General features: G+C 45.8%; 2 long non-coding RNA genes across 2 annotated transcripts in view; one reads left to right on the top strand and one right to left on the bottom strand.

Moving 5' to 3' along the window:
- The window catches only part of LOC133263626 (uncharacterized), a 267777-nt gene that overhangs the window by 15863 nt on the left and 231093 nt on the right, over window positions 1–20821 (top strand). The window lies entirely within an intron of this gene.
- Window positions 10811–20821, bottom strand: part of LOC133263625 (uncharacterized) — a 341489-nt gene continuing 331478 nt past the window's right edge. Inside the window, exons 2-3 of the long non-coding RNA XR_009741511.1 lie at window positions 11753–11767; window positions 10811–10905 (exon numbers count right to left, since the gene is read on the bottom strand). This is a non-coding gene — a long non-coding RNA (uncharacterized LOC133263625). The remainder of the gene's footprint in view (window positions 10906–11752; window positions 11768–20821) is intronic.

Genomic DNA, 20821 nt, shown 5'->3' with positions numbered 1-20821 from the left:
GGGCTCTAGGAGGCAATAATAGGCTTTATGGGGAAATAATTTGGGTTCTATGACGCACTAATGGGGCTCTATGAGGCAATAATTGGGCTCTGTGAGTCAGTACTGGGGCTCTATGATGCAATAAGGGAACTCTATGAGGTTATAATGGGGCTCTATGAGGCTATAATGAAGTCTATGAGGCAATAATGGGGCTCTATGAGGCAATAATGGGGCTCTGTGAGTCAGTATTGGGGCTCTATTATGCAATAATGGGGCTCTATGAGGCAATAATGTGGCACTATGAGGCTGTAATGATGTGTTTGAGGCTATAATGGGCCTCTATGAGGTCATAATGGGGATGTGTTAGGCTATAATAGGGTTTATGAGGCAATAATGGGGCTCTATGAGGCAATAACGGGGCTCTATGAGGCAATAATGGGGCTCTATGAGGCAATAATGTGGCACTATGAGGCTGTAATGATGTGTTTGAGGCTATAATGGGCCTCTATGAGGTCATAATGGGGATGTGTTAGGCTATAATAGGGTTTATGAGGCAATAATGGGGCTCTATGAGGCAATAACGGGGCTCTATGAGGCAATAATGGGGCTCTATGAGGCTATAATGGGGTATATGAGGCAATAATGGGGCTCTATGAGGCAATAACGGGGCTCTATGAGGCAATAATGGGGATCTATGAGGTAATAATGGGGCTCTATGAGGCAATAATAGGCTCTATGGCGAAATAAGTTGGGCTCTATGATGCACTAATGGGGGTTCTATGACGCAATAATGGGGCTCTATGATGCAATAATGGGGCTCTATGAGGCAATAATGGGGCTCTATGAGGCTATAATGGGGCTCTATGAGGTTATAATGGGGTCTATGAGGCTATAATAGGATTTATGAGGCAATAAGGGGGCTCTGTGATGCAATAATGGAACACTATGAAGCAGTAATGGGGCTCTATGAGGTAATAATGAGGCGCTATGATTCAATAATGGGGCTCTATGAGGCAATAATGGGGCTCTATAAGGCTATAATGGGGCTCTATGAGGCTATAACGGGGCTCTATGAGGCTATAATAGGATTTATGAGGCAATAATGGGGCTCTGTGATGCAATAATGGAACATTATGAAGCAATAATGGGGCTCTATGATGCAATAATGGGGCTCTACGAGGTAATAATGGGGGTCTATGAGGCAATAACAGGGCTAGATGACGCAATACTGGGGCTCAATGATGGCTATAATGAGGCCTATGAGGCGATCATGGGGCTCTATGGGTTTATAATTGGCCTCGATGAGGCAGTAATAGGGCTCTATGAGGGAATAATGAGGCTCTATATAGCAACAATGGGACTCTATGAGGTTATAATGGGGTCTATGAGGCTATTCTGGGGTTCTATGGAGCAATAATAGGACTCTACAAGTAAATAATAGGGCTCTATGTTGCAATCATGGTGCTCTATGAAGAAAGAATTGGGCTCTATGATGCAATAATGGGGCTCTATGAGGCAATAATGGGGCTCTGATGCAATAATGAGGTTCTATGAGGTTATAATGGGCCTCTATGTTGCATAATGGGGCTCTATGAGGAAATAATGCGACTCTGTGAGGCTATAATGATGTCTTTGAGGCTATAATGGGCCTCTATGAGGTTATAATGGGGATGTGTTAGGCTATAATAGGGTTTATGAGGCAATAATGGGGCTCTATGATGCAATACTGGGGCTCTATGAGGCAATAATGGGGCTCTATGAGGTTTTAATAGGGCTCTATGACGCAATAATGGGGCTCTATGAGGCTATAATGGGGTATAGGAAGCAATAATGGGGCTCTGAGGCAATAACGGCGCTCTATTAGGCAATAATGGGGCTCTAAGAGGCTATAATGAGGTTTACGAGACTATAATGGCGTCTATGGTGTTATAATGGGGCTCTGTGAGGCTATAAGAGGACTCTACGAGGTAATAATTGGGCTCTGTGAGCAATACTGGGGCTCTATGATGTAATAATGGGGCTCTATGAGGCAATAATGGGGCGCTATGATGCAATAATGGGGCTCTATGAGGCAATAATGGGGCTCTATGTCGTTATAAAGGGGCTCTATGACGCAATAATGGGGCTCTATGAGGCAATAATGGGGCTCTATGAGGCAATAATGGGGCTCTATGTCGCAACAATGGAGCTCTAGGAGGCTGTAATGAAGTCTATGAGGCAATCATGGTGTTCTCTGTGGTTATAAAGGGTTATGATGCAATAATGGGGCTCTCTGAGCCAATAATGGAGCTCTAAAACGCAATAATGGGGCTCTACGAAGTAATAATGGGTCTTTATTAGGCAATAATGGGGCTCTATGAGGTAATAATGGGGCTCTATGAGGCAATAATAGGCTCTATGGGGAAATAAGTTGGGCTCTATGATGCACTAATGGGGCTCTATGAGGCAATAATGGGGCTCTATGAGGCTATAATGGGGCTCTATGAGGTTATAATGGGGTCTATGAGGCTATAATAGGATTTATAAGGCAATAATGTGGCTCTGTGATGCCATAATGGAACACTATGAAGCAATAATGGGGCTCTATGAGGTAATAATGACGCGCTATAATGCAATAATGGGGCTCTATGAGGCAATAATGGGGATCTATGAGGCTATAATGGGGTCTATGAGGCTATAATAGGATTTATGAGGCAATAATGGGGCTCTGTGATGCAATAATGGAACACTATGAAGCAATAATGGGGCTCTATAATGCAATAATGGGGCTCTACGAGGTAATAATGGGGGTCTATGAGGCAATAACGGGGCTAGATGACGCAATACTGGGGCTCAATGATGGCTATAATGACGTCTACGAGGCTATAATGGGGCTCTATGAGGTTATAATGGGGATCTATGATGCTATAATGAACTCTATGAGGCAATAATGGGGCTCTGTGTGGTTATAAAGGGTCTCTATGATGCAATAATGGGGCTCTCTGAGCCAATAATAGGGCTCTAAAACGCAATAATGGGGCTCTACGAGGTAATAATGGAGCTCTATGAGGCAATACTAGGCTCTATGGGGAAATAAGTTGGGCTCTATGATGCACTAATGGGGTTTCTCTGACGCAATAATGGGGCTCTATGATGCAATAATGGGGCTCCATGAGGCTATAATGGGGATCTATGAGGTTATAATGGGGTCTACGACGCTATAATAGGATTTATGAGGCAATACTGGGGCTCTATGATGCAATAATGTGGCTCTATGAGGCAATAATGGGGATTAATGAGGCAATAATGCGGCTCTATGAGGCTATAATGAGGTCTTTGAGGCTATAATGGGCCTCTATGGGGTTATAATGGGGTTCTGCTAGGCTATAATGGGGTTTATGAGGCAATAATGGGGCTCTATGAGGCAATAATGGGGCTCTATGAGGCAATAATAGGCTCTATGGGGAAATAATTTGGCTCTATGAGGTTATAATGGGGCTTTATGAAGCAATCATGGGGCTCTATGATGCACTAATGGGGGTTCTATGATGCAATAATTGGGCTCTATGAGGCAATAATGGGGCTCTATGAGGCTATAATGGGGCTCTATGAGGTAATAACGGGGCGCTATGATGCAATAATGGGGCTCTATGAGGCAATAATGGGGTTCTATGAGGCTATAATGGGACTCTATGAGGTTATAATGGGGCTCTATGAGGCTATAATGGGGCTCTATGTGGTTATAATGGGGCTCTATGATGCTATAATGAAGTCTATGAGATAATAATGGGGCTCTGTGATCAATACTGGGGCTCTATGATGCAATAATGGAACTCTATGAGGTTATAATGGTGCTCTATGAGGCTATAATGAAGTCTATGAGGCAATAATGGGGCTCTATGAGGCAATAATGGGGCTCTATGAGGCTGTAATGATGTGTTTGAGGCCATAATGGGCCTCTATGAGGTCATAATGGGGATGTGTTAGGCTATAATAGGGTTTATGAGGCAATAATGGGGCTCTATGAGGCAATAACGGGGCTCTATTAGGCAATAATGGGGATCTATGAGGTAATAATGGGGCTCTATGAGGCAATAATAGGCTCTATGGCGAAATAAGTTGGGCTCTATGATGCACTAATGGGGGTTCTATGATGCAATAATGGGGCTCTATGATGCAATAATGGGGCTCTATGTTGCAATCATGGTGCTCTATGAAGAAAGAATTGGGCTCTATGATGCAATAATGGGGCTCTATGAGGCAATAATGGGGCTCTGATGCAATAATGAGGCTCTATGAGGTTATAATGGGTCTCTATGTTGCATAATGGGGTTCTATGAAGAAATAATGCGACTCTATGAGGCTATAATGATGTCTTTGAGGCTATAATGGGCCTCTATGAGGTTATAATGGGGATGTGTTAGGCTATAATAGGGTTTATGAGGCAATAATGGGGCTCTATGATGCAATACTGGGACTCTATGAGGCAATAATGGGGCTCTATGAGGTTTTAATAGGGCTCTATGACGCAATAATGGGGCTCTATGAGGCTATAATGGGGTATATGAGGCAATAATGGGGCTCTGAGGCAATAACGGCGCTCTATTAGCAATAATGGGGCTCTAAGAGGCTATAATGAGGTTTACGAGGCTATAATGGCGTCTATGGTGTTATAATGGGGCTCTGTGAGGCTATAAGAGGACTCTACGAGGTAATAATGGGGCTCTGTGAGCAATACTGGGGCTCTATGATGCTATAATGAAGTCTATGAGGAAATAATGGGGCTCTATGAGGCAATAATGGGGCTCTATGTCGTTATAAAGGGGCTCTATGATGCAATAATGGGGCTCTATGAGGCAATAATGGGGCTCTATGAGGCAATAATGGGGCTCTATGATGCAATAATGGGGCTCTATGAGGCTATAAAGGGGTATATGAGGCAATAATGGGGCTCTGAGGCAATAACGGCGCTCTATTAGCAATAATGGGGCTCTAAGAGGCTATAATGAGGTTTACGAGGCTATAATGGCGTCTATGGTGTTATAATGGGGCTCTGTGAGGCTATAAGAGGACTCTACGAGGTAATAATGGGGCTCTGTGAGCAATACTGGGGCTCTATGATGTAATAATGGGGCTCTATGAGGCAATAATGGGGCGCTATGATGCAATAATGGGGCTCTATGAGGCAATAATGGGGCTCTATGAGGCTATAATGGGGCTCCATGATGCTATAATGAAGTCTATGAGGAAATAATGGGGCTCTATGAGGCAATAATGGGGCTCTATGTCGTTATAAAGGGGCTCTATGACGCAATAATGGGGCTCTATGAGGCAATAATGGGGCTCTATGTCGCAACAATGGAGCTCTAGGAGGCTATAATGAAGTCTATGAGGCAATAATGGGGTTCTCTGTGGTTATAAAGGGTCTCTATGATGCAATAATGGGGCTCTCTGAGCCAATAATGGAGCTCAAAAACGCAATAATGGGGCTCTACGAGGTAATAATGGGGCTTTATTAGGCAATAATGGGGCTCTATGAGGTAATAATGGGGCTCTATGAGGCAATAAAAGGCTCTATGGGGAAATAAGTTGGGCTCTATGATGCACTAATGGGGGTGCTATGATGCAATAATAGGGCTCTATAATGCAATAATGGGGCTCTATGAGGCAATAATGGGGCTCTATGAGGCTATAATGGCGCTCTATGAGGCTATAATGGGGCTCTCTGAGGTTATAATGGGGTCTATGAGGCTATAATAGGATTTATGAGGCAATAATGTGGCTCTGTGATGCCATAATGGAACACTATGAAGCAATAATGGGGCTCTATGAGGTAATAATGAGGCGCTATAATGCAATAATGGGGCACTATGAGGCAATAATGGGGCTCTAAGATGCAATAATGGGGATCTATGAGGCTATAATGGGGTCTATGAGGCTATAATAGGATTTATGAGGCAATAATGGGGCTCTGTGATGCAATAATGGAACACTATGAAGCAATAATGGGGCTCTATAATGCAATAATGGGGCTCTACGAGGTAATGATGGGGGTCTATGAGGCAATAACGGGGCTAGATGACGCAATACTGGGGCTCAATGATGGCTATAATGAGGTCTACGAGGCTATAATGGGGCTCTATGGGGTTATAATGGGCCTCTATGAGGCAGTAATAGGGGTCTATGAGGGAATAATGGGGCTCTATATAGCAACAATGGGACTCTATGAGGCTATAATGGGGTCTATGAGGCTATTCTGGGGCTCTATGGAGCAATAATGGGAGTCTACGAGTAAATAATGGGGCTCTATGTTGCAATCATGGTGCTCTATGAGGTAAGAATTGGACTCTATGATGCAATCATGGGGCTCTATGAGGCAATAATGGGGCTCTATGAGGCTATAATGGGGCTCTATGTGGTTATAATGGGGCTCTATGATGCTATAATGAAGTCTATGAGGTAATAATGGGGCTCTATGATGCAATAATGAGGCTCTATGATGCAATAATGGGGCTCTATGAGCCAATACTGGGGCTCTACAACGCAATAACGGGGCTCTACGAGGTAATAATGGGGCTCTATTAGGCAATAATGGGGTTCTATGAGGAAATAATCGGGCTCTATGAGGCAATACTGGGGCTCTATGTGGTTATAAAAGGGCTCTATGACACAATAATGGGGCTCTATGAGGCTATAATGGGGTCTATGAGGCAATAATGGGGCTCTATAAGGTAAAAATGGCTCTCTATGAGGCAATAATGGGGCTCTATGAGGCTATAATGGGGTGTATGAGGCAGTAATGGGGTGTATGAGGCAGTAATGGGGCTCTATGTGGTTATAATTGGGGTCTGGGGGGCAATAATGGGGCTCTATGAGGCATTAATGGGGCTCTATGAGGCTACAATGGGGTGCATGAGGCAGTAATGGCGCTCTATGTGGTTATAATTGGGCTCTGGGGGGCAATAATGGGGCTCCATGAGGCAATAGTCATAGAATCATAGAATCATTATCATTGGAAAGGCCCTTAAGATCATCCAGTTCCAACCCCCCTGCCATGGGCAGGGACACCTCACACTAAACCATCTCACCCAAGTCTTCGTCCAACCTGGTCTTGAACACTGCCAGGGATGGAGCATTCACAACCTCCCTGGGCAACCCATTCCAGTGCCTCACCACCCTCACAGGAAAGAATTTCCTCCTTAGATCCAATCTAAACTTCCCCTGTTTAACTTTCAACCCATCACCCCTTGTCCTGTCACTATAGTCCCTAATGAAGAGTCCCTCCCCAGCATCCCTATAGGCCCCCTTCAGATACTGGAAGGCTGCTATGAGGTCTCCACGCAGCCTTCTCTTCTCTGCTTCTGCAGAAAACCCAGAGAACTAGATGGTACTGGTATGGGTAATCAAAGCTAGGAAGTAAGATCCCGAAACATCAGCATTACAGTGCAGATGCCCTGCTAACAGTTTCCCAAATGAACTTACCCAAATGCCCAGTGCCAGCAGAGAGCATGCCATTCGGTGCGCATGGTCACGCACAGCACAGTCAGGATGCTCCTCTTCACACACAGCTCTGCAAACGCACCGCAGTCCTGACCTCCAGCACTGCTTATTGTGGTTTGGAATGTTTCTGAACAGCTACTGCCAGAATTGTCAAAATGAATGAAATTAAAAACTGACCTACAGTGAAAACCATACTCGGTTTTTTATTTATGACTCAAAATAAGAATATATCTTCTTACTTTTAAAGTTTGTCAAATAAGGAAAGTTTAAAATTACTTAGATAATTCACAATCAGTGATGAATTTTAAAGTCAGCCACGTGTCTCCAGTTCGTGTCAATACGTCTGAGGAAATTCTCTCAGTCGTCTTTGGTATTTGAAGAGTTGGAAGCACGTTGTAACAAACAAACAAGGACACATGCAGAGATATCAATAGGTGGTATTGCCACTAGGCATGAAAAATTCACCAACGATATGTCAAGGTTATGTTGATGTAGCTGCGTCCATTTCGGGAAAGACACCCCCAATTATTTGTATATCGTTATATGGATGATATACTGGTGGCTGGGAAAGTAACCTACAAGCTGTTAAACAAGAATTGTGTTCAGTGTTGCAACAACATAAATTGCAAATTGCCCCTGAAAAGGTTCAGGATACCACACCATGGAAATATTTGGGTTGGAAAATCTTAGATCATACCATTGAACCTCAGGAAATTAGCCATCAAGGTCAACATCCGTACACTTAATGATGTGCAAGTCTTGTTAGGGAATATCAGTTGGATTCAAACATTATTGGGAATTGACAGCAAAACTTTATAACCATTATTGAATTGTTGAAGGGTGACACAGACTTCAATGCACCCAGACAATTAACACCAGCAGCAAAACGAGCAATAGCAATGGTAGAAGCTGCATTAAGTGAGACAGGCACATTGTGTGATGAATGGAGTTCCTATTGAGTTTTTGGTTGTCAGTAATGATTTCCAGCCAGTAGGATTAATCATGCAATTGGTTGAATCTGATAAGGAGAAATTGAAAATTCTCGAGTGCCAATTTTTGTCACATCAACCATCAAAAAACATTGTAACCAGACCTGAAACGTTTGCTAAGTTGCCTCTTTGCAAAACAGGGCTGCCATAGACTTCTTATTATTAGCACAAGGCCATGGCTGTAAAGATTTTGAGGGTATGTGCTGCAGGAATTTGTCAGACTTTTCGGAATCTATTCAAAAAACTATTCAGGAACTGAAAAAAGGAGTAACAAAGTTACAGGTAAATGATGGATTTTTTGGATTAGGAAATTGTCTTAACTCTCTAGGACTTGGGACATGGTTTGTTTCATTGATCAAAGGAGGTCTTATAATGCTATTCATTGTTATTTGTATCTTACTGATTGTTCCATGTTTATTGAGTTGCCTACAGCGAACGTCAGAAAACATGGTAAAGAAAGTGATGTTTTTAGAAAAACAAAAAGGGGAGATGTAGGAGAAGAGGCATTTGAACGTGGTCAGAGGATGCTGAGCGACCTTAATTCTTTGGGGAATTAACTTTGAGCCAGACTCTGCAATTTCAGCTCTGTGGGGAACTAACATCAAGCAAGAAAAGTGGAACAAAAGAAGCAGAATAAAAGGGGATGAAAATGAGAAGTAGAAGAAGGAACTGAGAAGTGAGGAGAAGGTCGAAAGGATAGTGTCAAAAAAGCAGACTAATCAATTATAATTTTAGATTATGCTCGTGGACAGCAGCAACTAACCAAGTGTATTGTAGCTTTAAGTGCGTGGATATGATCAAAAAGATACATAAACCATGTAATCTAAAGTAAAAAGGTCTTCGACCAGCAATCGGACTCCGTGCCTTAAATCCCCTCACTAAAGGAGAAAAGTGATTTTAGAAACTGGACTACTACACCCGAATATAATTGACTTCTGAAGATGCTGGTACATTTCTTTTGTATAGAGTATAAATAAGGCAAGTGCTTTTTACTTACTGAGCTGTGATGTAGAAAGTGTTGATCTAGAACAGCTGGAAAAAATTAGTTATTCACATATACTTTAGAAAAGGCTTAATACAGAAGGACAGGGAAAGAGTTGCATGTTTAGTATTAGCATAGAGGAGTGACACTTACTGCAAATTTAAATACCTAATATGCATATTTGAGTGTTGTCTGAAAATAATCACTGATGACTTACTGTAGTGACTGAAAAATTACCAGCTCCAACTGCTGAGGATGCTAGAGGCTGACAGACGCAGTGGTTGCTGCTGTCAGAACAAAGGGAGAAGCTGGTGGGAATGCAAACTCATTTTTTAAGGTAGTACTTACTATCACTAAGGTGTCTAGAGCAAATGGTGGGCAAATAGTCATAGAATAGTTAGGGCAAGAAAGGACTTCAAGATCATCTAGTTACAGCCTCCCTGCTGATACGGAGAAAACTCCAGGAACAAACTCACCACCAAAGTTTTCAAGCTGACAAGCAGGTATTCTTTACTGCGGCACCGGGAGACACGGGGGATAGCTACGGGTAGCGTGTATCACCCCGATTGCCACACAAGCCGTGCTTTTATAGCCACTGGGCATACATACATATTCATGAGGCTACGGATGGATTACATCCTTTTCCAGAGAGTTCCCTGCATGCGTACAGAATTGTGGGGGTGGTCTCTGAGGGTAGTTTACTTCCTCCAACGATCTTCATCACTTCTGGCAGCCTTTGAAGCACGCACAGTAGATGCTCATACCAGTTTAATTGGTTCGTTAGCACCAGAGACATAACAATCCTCCTATCCTCCTACTTATCAGTTAGTTTAACTGTAGCCCATCCTGGACACCTGCGGTTCCCAGATACTCCTTAAACCTGTGTCCTGTTCTTCTAGACTATTTTTTCCTTAAAACTATGTCAACTATAGCAATTTATCTTGTGAGAATTCTCAGTATGTTCTCTATGTTCTCTAGCTGCTCTATGGAATCTTTTTCTCCCTGTGTCACGCACCTCAGTAATTTTCCATTGCTACTGTTACAAAGCCATCAAACTTAATATTACTTAAAGCTAATGATAAAGATTTCTATATTCCATTTTGTGATTTTGTGTCGTCCCCCCCCCCCCTTTGTCTCACTATGGAATGCCATTGTTCTGGGGGAGGGTCACAGCTCCTCCTTGTCCATGGTGCTGAAGAAGATGTGAGATCCTCAGTGTCCCTTATGGAACTGCATCTCCCTATGGAATCCCAGCATTCCTTACGGAATGGCAGCATTCTCTATGGATTGACAGTGTTCCCTATGGAATGCCATTGTCCGGGGGGGGGGGGGGGTGGGGTGTCACAGCTCTTCCTTGTCCACAGTACCGGAGAAGAAGCAGGCGAAGCGGCAGAGATGGCACGAGGCCGAGTGCAATTCCTGCTGCAGGCACTGGATGTTGTGGTGCAGCTTGGCCACTACCACCTGGAGAACCACCTTGTCCTGCTTCTTCTGTAGGATACAGGCTCAGAGTCCCAAAACAGCCCCAAAACAGCCCCAAAATCGCCCCAAAACCAGCCCATAAAAACTTTATTTTGCTTCTCCTATGGGATACGGGGTTAAAGCCCCAAACCATAAAAAAAAAAAACAGGAAAAAACCACCCCAAAACAGCCCCAAAACACCCCAAAACCATCCCAAAACCACCTTGTCCTGCTTCTCCTATGTGCTACAGGGTCAGAGCCCCAAAACAGCCCCAAAACAGGACAAAACCACACCAAAATACCCTCACACCACCACAAAAACCATCCAAAAACCACCTTGTTCTGCTTGTCCTATGAAATACAGGGTCAGAGCCACAAAACAGGACAAAAACAGCCCAAACCACCCAAAAACCACCTTGCCCTGCTTCACCTAAGAGATAAAGGGTCACAGCCCCAAAACAGGACAAAACCACCCCAAAACACACAAAACCACACACATAACACCCCAAACCACGGCAAAAGCACTCAAAAAACACCTTGTCCTGGTTCTCCTGTGGGATATAGGGTCAGAGCCCCAAAACAGACCCAAAAAAGCCCCAAACCAACCCAAAAAAAATCCGAAAACGACCCCAAAATCACCTTGACCTGCTTCTGCTGTGGGATACAGGGACAGAGCCCAAAACCAGCTCCAAAACAGGCCAAAATCACTCAAAACCCCCCAAAACAGGCCCAAAAGAGACCCAAAAAAATATCTTGTCCTGCTTCTCCTATGGGATACAGGATCAGAGCCTCCAAACAGCCCCAAAACATGCCAAAAACAGTCCAAAAACACCAAAACACCCCCAAAACACCCCAAAACCACCTTGCCCTGCTTCTCCTATAGGATACAGTGTCAGAGCACCAAAAAGACCCAAACAGGCCAAAAACAACCCAAAACACTCCAAATCCCAGCCCAAAACCACCTTGTCCTGCTTCTGCTATGGGATACAGGGTCAGAGCTCCAAAACAGACCCAAAACAGGCCAAAAAAAAAACAAAACACCCAAAAACTCAGCCCAAAACCACCTTGACCGGCTTCTGCTACGGGATACAGGGACGCAACGCCAAAACAGACCCAAAAGAAACGCAAAATAGGACAAAACCACCCCAAAAGCACCTTGTCCTGCTTCTCCTATGAGGTACAGGGTCAGAGCCCCAAAACAGGACAAAAAAAGGCGAAAACCAGGCCAAAAAACCCAAAGCAAACCACAAAACAGGCCACCCCCCCCCCAGAATCACCTTGTCCTGCTTCTCCTGTGGGATACAGGGGCAGAGCCCCAAAAAAGACGTAAAAGATGACAAAAATAGGACAAAAACCCCCCAAAAGCATCTTGTCCTGGTTTTACACTGGGGTACACGGTCAGAGCCTCCAAATAAGAAAAAAACACGACAAAAACAGGACAAAAACAGGACAAAACACCCAAAACAACCCCTAAAACAGGCCAAAACTACCCCAAAATCACCTTGTCCTGCTTCTCCTATGGGACACAGGTCAGTGCCCCAAAACAGGACAAAACCAACCTAAAACCAGCCCAAAAACACCTTGATCTGCTTCTCCTATGGGATACAGGGTCAGAGCTCCAAAACAGACACACAAGAAGACAGAAACACTCCAAAACCCCCAAAACAGCCCCACAACACGTGAAAACCTCCTCGTCCTGCTTCTCCTATGGGATACAGGGTCAGAGGCCCAAAACAGACCCAAAACAGGACAAAACCAACCCAAAACACCCCCAAAACACCCCAAAACCACCTTGTCCTGCTTCTCCTATGGCATACAGGGTCAGAGGCCCTAAACACCCCAAGATCCAAGACAAAACTACCCCAAAACCACCTTGTCCTGCTTCTCCTACGGGATACAGGGTCAGAGCCCCATAACAGCCTCAAAACACCCCAAAAACTAGCCCAAAACCACCTTGTCCTGCTTCTGCTGTGGGATACAGGGTCAGACCCCAAAACAGCCCCAAAATAAGACAAAACCATGCAAAAACCAGGACAAAACACCCAAAGCAAACCGCAAAACAGGACAAAACTACCCCAAAACCACCTTGTCCTGCTTCCCCTACAGGATACAGGGTCAGAGCCTCAAAACAGCCCCAAAACAGGACATAAACATTCCAAACCCCCCCCAAAAGCCCCAAAACACCTCAAAACCACCTTCTTCTTCTTCTCCTATGGGATACAGTGTCAGAGCCCCGAAACAGACCCAAAAAACCACCAAAGCAGGACAAAACCACCCCAAAAACACCTTGTCCTGCTTCTCCTGTGGGATACACAGTCAGAGCCCTGAAACAGACCCAAAACAGGCCAAGTACAACCCAAATCACCCCAAAACCAGCTCCAAAACCCCCAAACCACCCCAAAACCACCTTGTCCTGCTTCTCCTATGGAACACAGGGTCAGAGCCCCAAAACAGGCCAAAACCAGGCCCAACCACCCCAAAACCAACTTGTCCTGCTTCTCATATGAGACACAGGGTCAGAGCCTCAAAACAGACCTAAAAGAGGCCAGAAACACTCCAAAACACCCCCAAAACCAGGACAAAACCACCTTGTCCTCCTTCTGCTATGGGATACAGTGTCAGAGCCCCAAAACAGGCCACAAATGACCCAGAACACCCCAAAACCACCTTGTCCTGCTTCTCCTATGGGATACAGGGTCAGAGCCCCCCAAAAAGACACAAAACATGACCAAAATATGGCAAAACAACCCCAAAACTACCTTGTCCTGCTTCTACTCCGGGGTAAACATTCACAGCCCCCAAACAACCCCAAACCAGACCCAAAACAGGACAAAACCAGGCCAAAACATCCAAAACAATCCCCAAAACCACCCCAAAATCACCTTGTCCTGCTTCTCCTATGGGACACAGGTCAGAGCCCCAAAACAGGACAAAACCAACCTAAAACCAGCCCAAAACCACCTTGTCCTGCTTCTGCTGTGGGATACAGGGTCAGCGCCCCAAAACAGACCCAAAACAACCCAAAATCCACCCCCAAGCCCACCTTGTCCTGCTTATCCTGTGGGATACAGGGTCAGAACCCCAAAACAGACCCAAAACAGGCCAAAAACAACCCAAAAACCACCCCAAGCCCACCTTGTCCTGCTTCTCCTGTGGGATACATGGTCAGAACCCCAAAACAGCTGCAAAACAGGATAAAAGCAACCCAAAATCATTCAAAACAGACCCAAAACACCCTAAACCAGGTGTCTGCTTCTCCTTATCAATGGTTAGTGCCTTTGTTCTGCTTAGTAGGCATGATAGGTACAGACCATACTTTTGTTTTAGCAAGTGAATTCCTCTAACCCCCTTGTACAACCCCATTGTACAACCCCCCTGTACACTGGTTAACCCTGTATCAGATGGACGGATAGATGGATGGATGGATGGGTGATGGATGAACGGATGAGTGGAAGGATGATGGATGATGAAAGATGGATGATGGATAACGGATGAATGGATGAATGAATACACATAGATTCCATAAGCCTCATCTCCTATTACTTTCCCATCTGTAATGCTGAAAGCCCATCGTGAAGAGCAGCACTGAACCAATGAAACCCTTGTAGGGTCCAAACACAAATCAGTCTATTACACACAAATTCTTTAATCATGTCCAATTTAATAGTTCAGAGTCCCAGGGCAGCTCCTCACAGCAATCAGTCAAACCATGGACAGTTCAGGCTCAGTCCAGTTCAGTCACTCACAAGGGGATGGGGTGGGATTGACATGGGATGGGAAGGGGTGGGATCGAATGGGATTAGGATGGGTTGAGGTGGGATGGAATGGAGTGGGCCTGGGTGGGGTGGGATGCAAAGATGAGACGAGATGAGATGCAATGCAATGGGATGCTTTGAGATGCAATGAGATGCCATGGGATGGCAAGAGATAGGGGATAGGAGATAGAGATAAATGAGAAGAGAAGAAAAGAGAAGAGAAAAGAGAAGAGAAGAGAAAGAGAAGAGAAGAGAAGAGAAGAGAAGAGAAGAGAAGAGAAGAGAAGAGAAGAGAAGAGAAGAGAAGAGAAGAGAAGAGAAACGGATGAGGACGATGAAATGAAACTCAATGAAATTATATCAAATGGACATGAAATTAAATGAAATAAAATAAAGTGAAAAAACAAAATGAAATGAAATTATATGATAGGAAATGGTATATTTTTGGAGAGAAGAAGAGGAGAGAAAATGACGAGGAGGTGAAAAGAAACCAAATGCAATGAAATGGAAATGAAATTATATGATATGATATGACACTATAACATGACATAACATGATAAAACATAATATGGTATATACTATGATACAATATATGCTATGAGGGTGAAACGAATTTAAATGACATGACATCAAATGGACGTGAAATGGAAATGGAAATGAAAATGGAAGGAAATTAAATATAATCAAATTCTATGGTATGGTATGATACAGTATGGTACAGCATGGTATGTATGATACGCTATGATAGCAAAGATAAGCTATGATATGCTTTGATAAGGTATGATATGCTATGATATACTATTGTATGATATGTGATATGATGGTATGGTATACAACTGCATGACATGATCAGATATGATATGATAGATTATGCTATGATAAAATACAGTATGATAAAATATGATATGATATGATATGATACGATATAACATGACATAATATTTTTGGAGAGGAGAGAAAATGGTGAGGATGAAATGAAATTAATTGCAATGTAATGGAAACAAAATGAAATGATATGATGATATGATGTAACATGATATAACATAATAAAACATATGATATGATACAAGATATGCTATGCTATGCTTTGACATGGTATGATATGCTATAATATGCTATATGATTCAATATCATATTCTACAGCATATGATGAGGGGAGGAGAGGAGAGGAGATGGCGTGGGATTGGACGGGATGGAATGGGATGCGATGAGATTAGATGCAATGAGATGCGGCCATGAGATACAATGAGATGCGATGAGATGAGATGCAATGAGATCAGAAGAGATCTGGGAAGACGGTGGCTCAGGCAGTTGGCTGTGTCCCATCTGCCTTGACAAACTGCCACCACAATCCACAAGTGGCCCGTGCCCACTGCACCCAGAGCCTGGGATGCAAAGCAGAGAATTACAAGGGTGTCCCAGTCACACGGGGAACCCCAAATGTGGTTTTACACAGGGTTCTCACACCCTTCAAACAGTCGTGTACCACACATTTGGACCAAGCACTAGCACCCTCACTACCAATGACCAGTCCTAGTCCAACTCTGCCAGGCGCTCACGCTACTTCTGCTGCAGTCCTGCTCTTGTCTATTGATGCAGATGCCCCTGGAGCCAGTCTTGCAAGAGATACTGATGAATGGTGTGCGGGACAGTGGGAGGGTTTCAAAGACATGCTGGAGGGGCTGGGATTCTGACATTATTCCTGCTGTGCTGCAATACCTCTTCTCCTTCACAAACAGCTCTAAGATACCCTTAAGAAAAGTCCTAGTTCCAGGGATGGGCTGAGGCTTCCAGGGAAAATCCACTACCTCATCACATTACAGTGCACATAGAACTATATGGAGACATATATAAATAAAAGAGCTATTGATTAATACTTTAAAGACTGGTTGATCTAGTAGATAGGGGGAAGAGAATTTTCATAACATGCCTTGTGGGTCCCACCAACCAGGGTCCCAAACGCCAGTGACAGGGTGGCGAGAGGCAGCAAAGATGCCATCCCAAGGGGATCGGTCTCCTGAGAGCGGGCAGGAAAAAACAACCCAAAAGTGCCACAAGCCCCCTTCCCACTTCCACCACTGGGGAAGATTGGGAAACACGCACATCAGCATCCCAGGGCCAGCGGTGCCGGCCCCATCCCTTCCCCTTGCACATGAAATTCACCTCCCCCAAACCACAGCCGGCACGGGAAAGCCTCGTTTAGGCCAGGAGATCACCAGCAGGGCAGGAAAGCATTGCGAGGGGCAGCTGCTGGGGCTGACAAAGCAAAGCCCCGCGAGGCTGCTGAAGCAGCCAGGACTCGTGGAACTGGGGCGGAACCCGAGGGAGGGGGCAGTTGGCCCCCGCCCAACCGGCACTGACCAACTGCCGGGGCAGGTACAGCAGCAGCTCCCGCTCCTCCTGGTGCTCCTGCCCTACAGGTAAACCCCAGCCGGCTCTGCCTGCCAAACTCTCACCCCAGCACCTCTCTGCTTCTCCCAACAGAGAGGCTCCCTCTCCAGCTGCCCACGGCATCGGAGGTACCCGGCGTGAGCTTCACCGCTCCGGCCATGCCGCCTCCTGTGCGTGCCTGTGTGCTGCCCTCTGTCCCGGGGCTGCCAGTCTCTGCTGAGCCTGCCCAAGTCCAGCAGCTCCCCAAGGAGCCAGCAGCAGCGGCGGCGGCGCTGGAGAACAGCGAGGACAATGTCCCTGATGTCTACGATTTGACTGACTTACTCGGTGCACTCCCTGACCCGACTGAGAATGCGGCGGAGGGCGGCTGCCGCAAGGAGCCAGCAGCGGTGGCAGGGCTGGCAGACAATGGGGACATCGTCCCTGCGGTCTACGATTTGTCTGCCTTGTTCTATGCTCTCCCTGACCTGAGAACGCGGTGGAGAGCAGCTGCCCCAAGGAGCCAGCGGCCATGGCAGGGCTGGGGAATAGTGAGAACAGCATCCTCAGCACCCGTGAGAGGAGTGCCTTGCTCAGTGCTCTCCCTGATGTTCCTGAAAATGTAGTGGAGAGCGGCTGCCACAAGGAACCAGTAGCAATGGCAGGGCTGCGGAACAATGAGGACACCGTCCCTAGGGTCTATGACTTGTCTGCCTTGCTCAGTGCTCCCCCTGACCTGACTGAGAACATGGGGGAAGGTGGCTGCCGCAAGGAGCCAGCAGCTGTGTCAGGGCTGGGGAACCATGAGGACACCATCCCCAACACCCATGGTATGAGTGCCTTGCTCAGTGCTCCCCTGATGTGCCTGAGAACGTGGGGGAAGGCGGCTGCCGCAAGGAGCCAGCAGCGGTGGCAGGGCTGGCAGACAATAGGGACACCATCCCTGGGGTCTATGATTTGTCTGCCTTGCTCAGTGCTCTCCCTGACCTGACTGAGAACACGGTGGAAGCACCTGCTGCAAGGAACCAGCAGCTGTGGCAGGGCTGGGGAATAGTCAGAACAGCATCCTCAGCACCCATAGGATGAATGCCTTGCTCAGTGCTCTCCCAGATGGGTCTGAGAAAGTGGTGAAGGGCAACAGCTCCAAGGGGCCAGCAGCCGTGGCAGGGATGGGGAACAAGGACATCATCCCCAACACCCATGGTATGAGTGCCTTGTTCAGTGCTCCCCCTGATGTGTCAGAGAACATGGTGGAAGGCGGCTGCCCCAAGGAGCCAGCAGCGGTGGCAGGGCTGGCAGACAATGAGGACACCATCCCCAACACCCATGACATCAGGGCACTCACAGACACTGAAAAGGAGCTAATACTTAAAGCCGCCAGAACTCATGTTCAGGCATTAATCGCTGCACAGGCATTGCAAGGAAAGGCAGACGATTCTGACCCTGCAGTTAAACCACAATGGGATTAGAATAACCCCAACCATTATCAACTTCTCACAAGGTATCGAACATGGATTGCATTTAGATTGGAACAAGCAATTCCTAAGTCTGTCTGTGAATTGGGGAGCTTTATATGCTGTCAACCAAAACACAGGTGAAACTCCTACAGAATTCCTGGATAGATTACGGGAGGCAATGCAAAAATGAGCTACCCTGGACCCCTCCGGAGCCCTGGGAAGGCAGCAGCTGATACCCGTCTTTCGAGGACAATCCTCAGATGATATTAGAAAGAAACTAGAAAACCTTAGAGCAGAGCACCAGAAAGATATTGAAAGGCTTACTGAGGAAGCACGGAGGGTGTACCGCAACCGAGACGGTAATGAAAGGAAAAAGCTAAGTCAAGCAATTACTCATGCCACCACTGCGGCCTTAAGGTAAAGAAACTATCAGGGAAATGGGAAAACTCAAGGCACATGGGAAGATTGCTTTTGGGGTCGTAGAATGAGGGCCCCTAATAATAGGGTACGGCCTAATCAGTCTGCTTTTTGTAAACAGGCAGGGCACTGGAAAAGCCAGTGTCCCAGACTGAGAAGGGAGAGGGACACCTCCCACACCCTGCTGAATCAGAAATAGAATAGGGGGGACCAGAGGGTCGAACCCCGGCCAACCCCCTGCTTATAATGAAGCTGGGGAAAGAAGACACAAACGTAGCAGCATTTCTAGTAGACACCGGAGCTACGTTTGCTGTGTTAAATCAACAATTAGCTTTGATTGATAACGAATCTTTAAATGGGATTGGGCGACAGGCCAGCCACAGAAGGTACCACACATGCAACCTCGCCGGTATAAAATGGGTAAAATGATAGGAACGCATGCATTTTTATATATGCCAAATGCCCCAAAATCATTCTTAGGAAGGGATCTATTAGGAAAATTGGAAGCAGAGATCAAGTTTAAAAATGGTGAAATACAAAGTAGAGACGATCACTTCATCGAAATGTTTAGCTCTAATCCAGCCACAGGTAACAAAACAGGTCCCCTTGGACATCCTGGATCACGTCTACCCAGGAGTGCGGGCCGACGGAATACCGGGTAAGGCAAAGCACGCCAAACCGATCCAAGTCAGGCTGAAGCCCCAGGCACAACTGGTAAGAATCAAACAATACCCCCTCAAACTAGGGGACCGGAAAGGAATTAAACCTGTAATAGATTCCTTTCTCAAACTTGGCCTTTCAGTAGAATGGGAACCTGAATGCAACACCCCCGTTTTGCCAATCCACAAACCGGATGGGAAAAGGTAGGGATTAGTACAAGACCTAAGAGCTACCAATAAAATAACAGAAGACCTTTATCCTGCAGTGGCCAACCCTTATACTTTGTTAACAAAACTAAGAGAGAATCTTGTTTGGTTTACTGTTTTAGACTTAAAAGATACCTTCTTCTGCCTGCCCTTGGAGCCAGAGAGCCAAAAATTGTTTGCTTTTGAATGGGAAAATGCAGAGTCAGGTCGGAAACCCCAACTCACCTGCACTGTGTTACCCCAAGGCTTCAAAAATAGCCCAACCTTATCTGGAAATGAATGGGCAAAAGACCTTGAGGACTGGACGGCACCCACTGCAGAAGGACTTTTGCTCCAATACGTGGACGACCTGTGATAGCCACCGAAACCTCAAACAGCTGTGAGGAATGGACAGTATGCCTGTTAAATTTTCTGGGACTTAAAGGATATAAGGTATCTCAGCAGAAGGCACGAATAATGAAGCAAGAAGTCACCTACCTGGGCTATGAGGTCTCAGGGGGCAGCAGAGATTAGGACAAGAACGCAAAGAAACGATCTGCCAAACCCCTCAGCCCAAGACACCTAAGGAACTTGGGACATTTCTCGGCATGACACGTTTGTGTCGACTCTGGATCTAGAATTAGGGTACAGTAGGAAAACCCCTATACCAATTGCGGCAAGCACAAACAAGGGAATTACAGTGGACTGGGGAAGCAAAACAGGCATTTAAGGAATTAAAGAAGGAATTACTAGGGGGCCCCAGCCCTCGGACTGCCACATGTCACCAAACCCTTTTTGGGTTATTTTCACATGAGAGACAAGGCGTAGCCCTCGCAGTCCTAGCTCAAAATGCAGGACCCCAGAAAAGGGCTCTAGCTTACTTCTCAAAGCAACTAGATGAAGTAAGCAAAGGATGGCCTGGATGCTTACGGGCCGTAGCAGCCATAGTCCTAAATATCCAGGAAGCTCAAAGATGTACCATGGGACAAAAGATGACCGTCCTGGTATCACATCCCATATCTGCGCTACTGGAACAAAGGGGGGCACTGGCTGTCTCCCTCTCCGTTCCTTGAGTACCAAGCGATAT

This window comes from Pezoporus flaviventris, unplaced genomic scaffold (assembly GCF_033815535.1).
Source record: "Pezoporus flaviventris isolate CSIRO_AGI_PZ_B2104156 unplaced genomic scaffold, CSIRO_AGI_Pfla_v1 ptg000383l, whole genome shotgun sequence".
In the NCBI taxonomy this organism is placed as follows: domain Eukaryota; kingdom Metazoa; phylum Chordata; class Aves; order Psittaciformes; family Psittacidae; genus Pezoporus; species Pezoporus flaviventris.
This window is presented reverse-complemented; position numbering and strand designations above follow the sequence as displayed.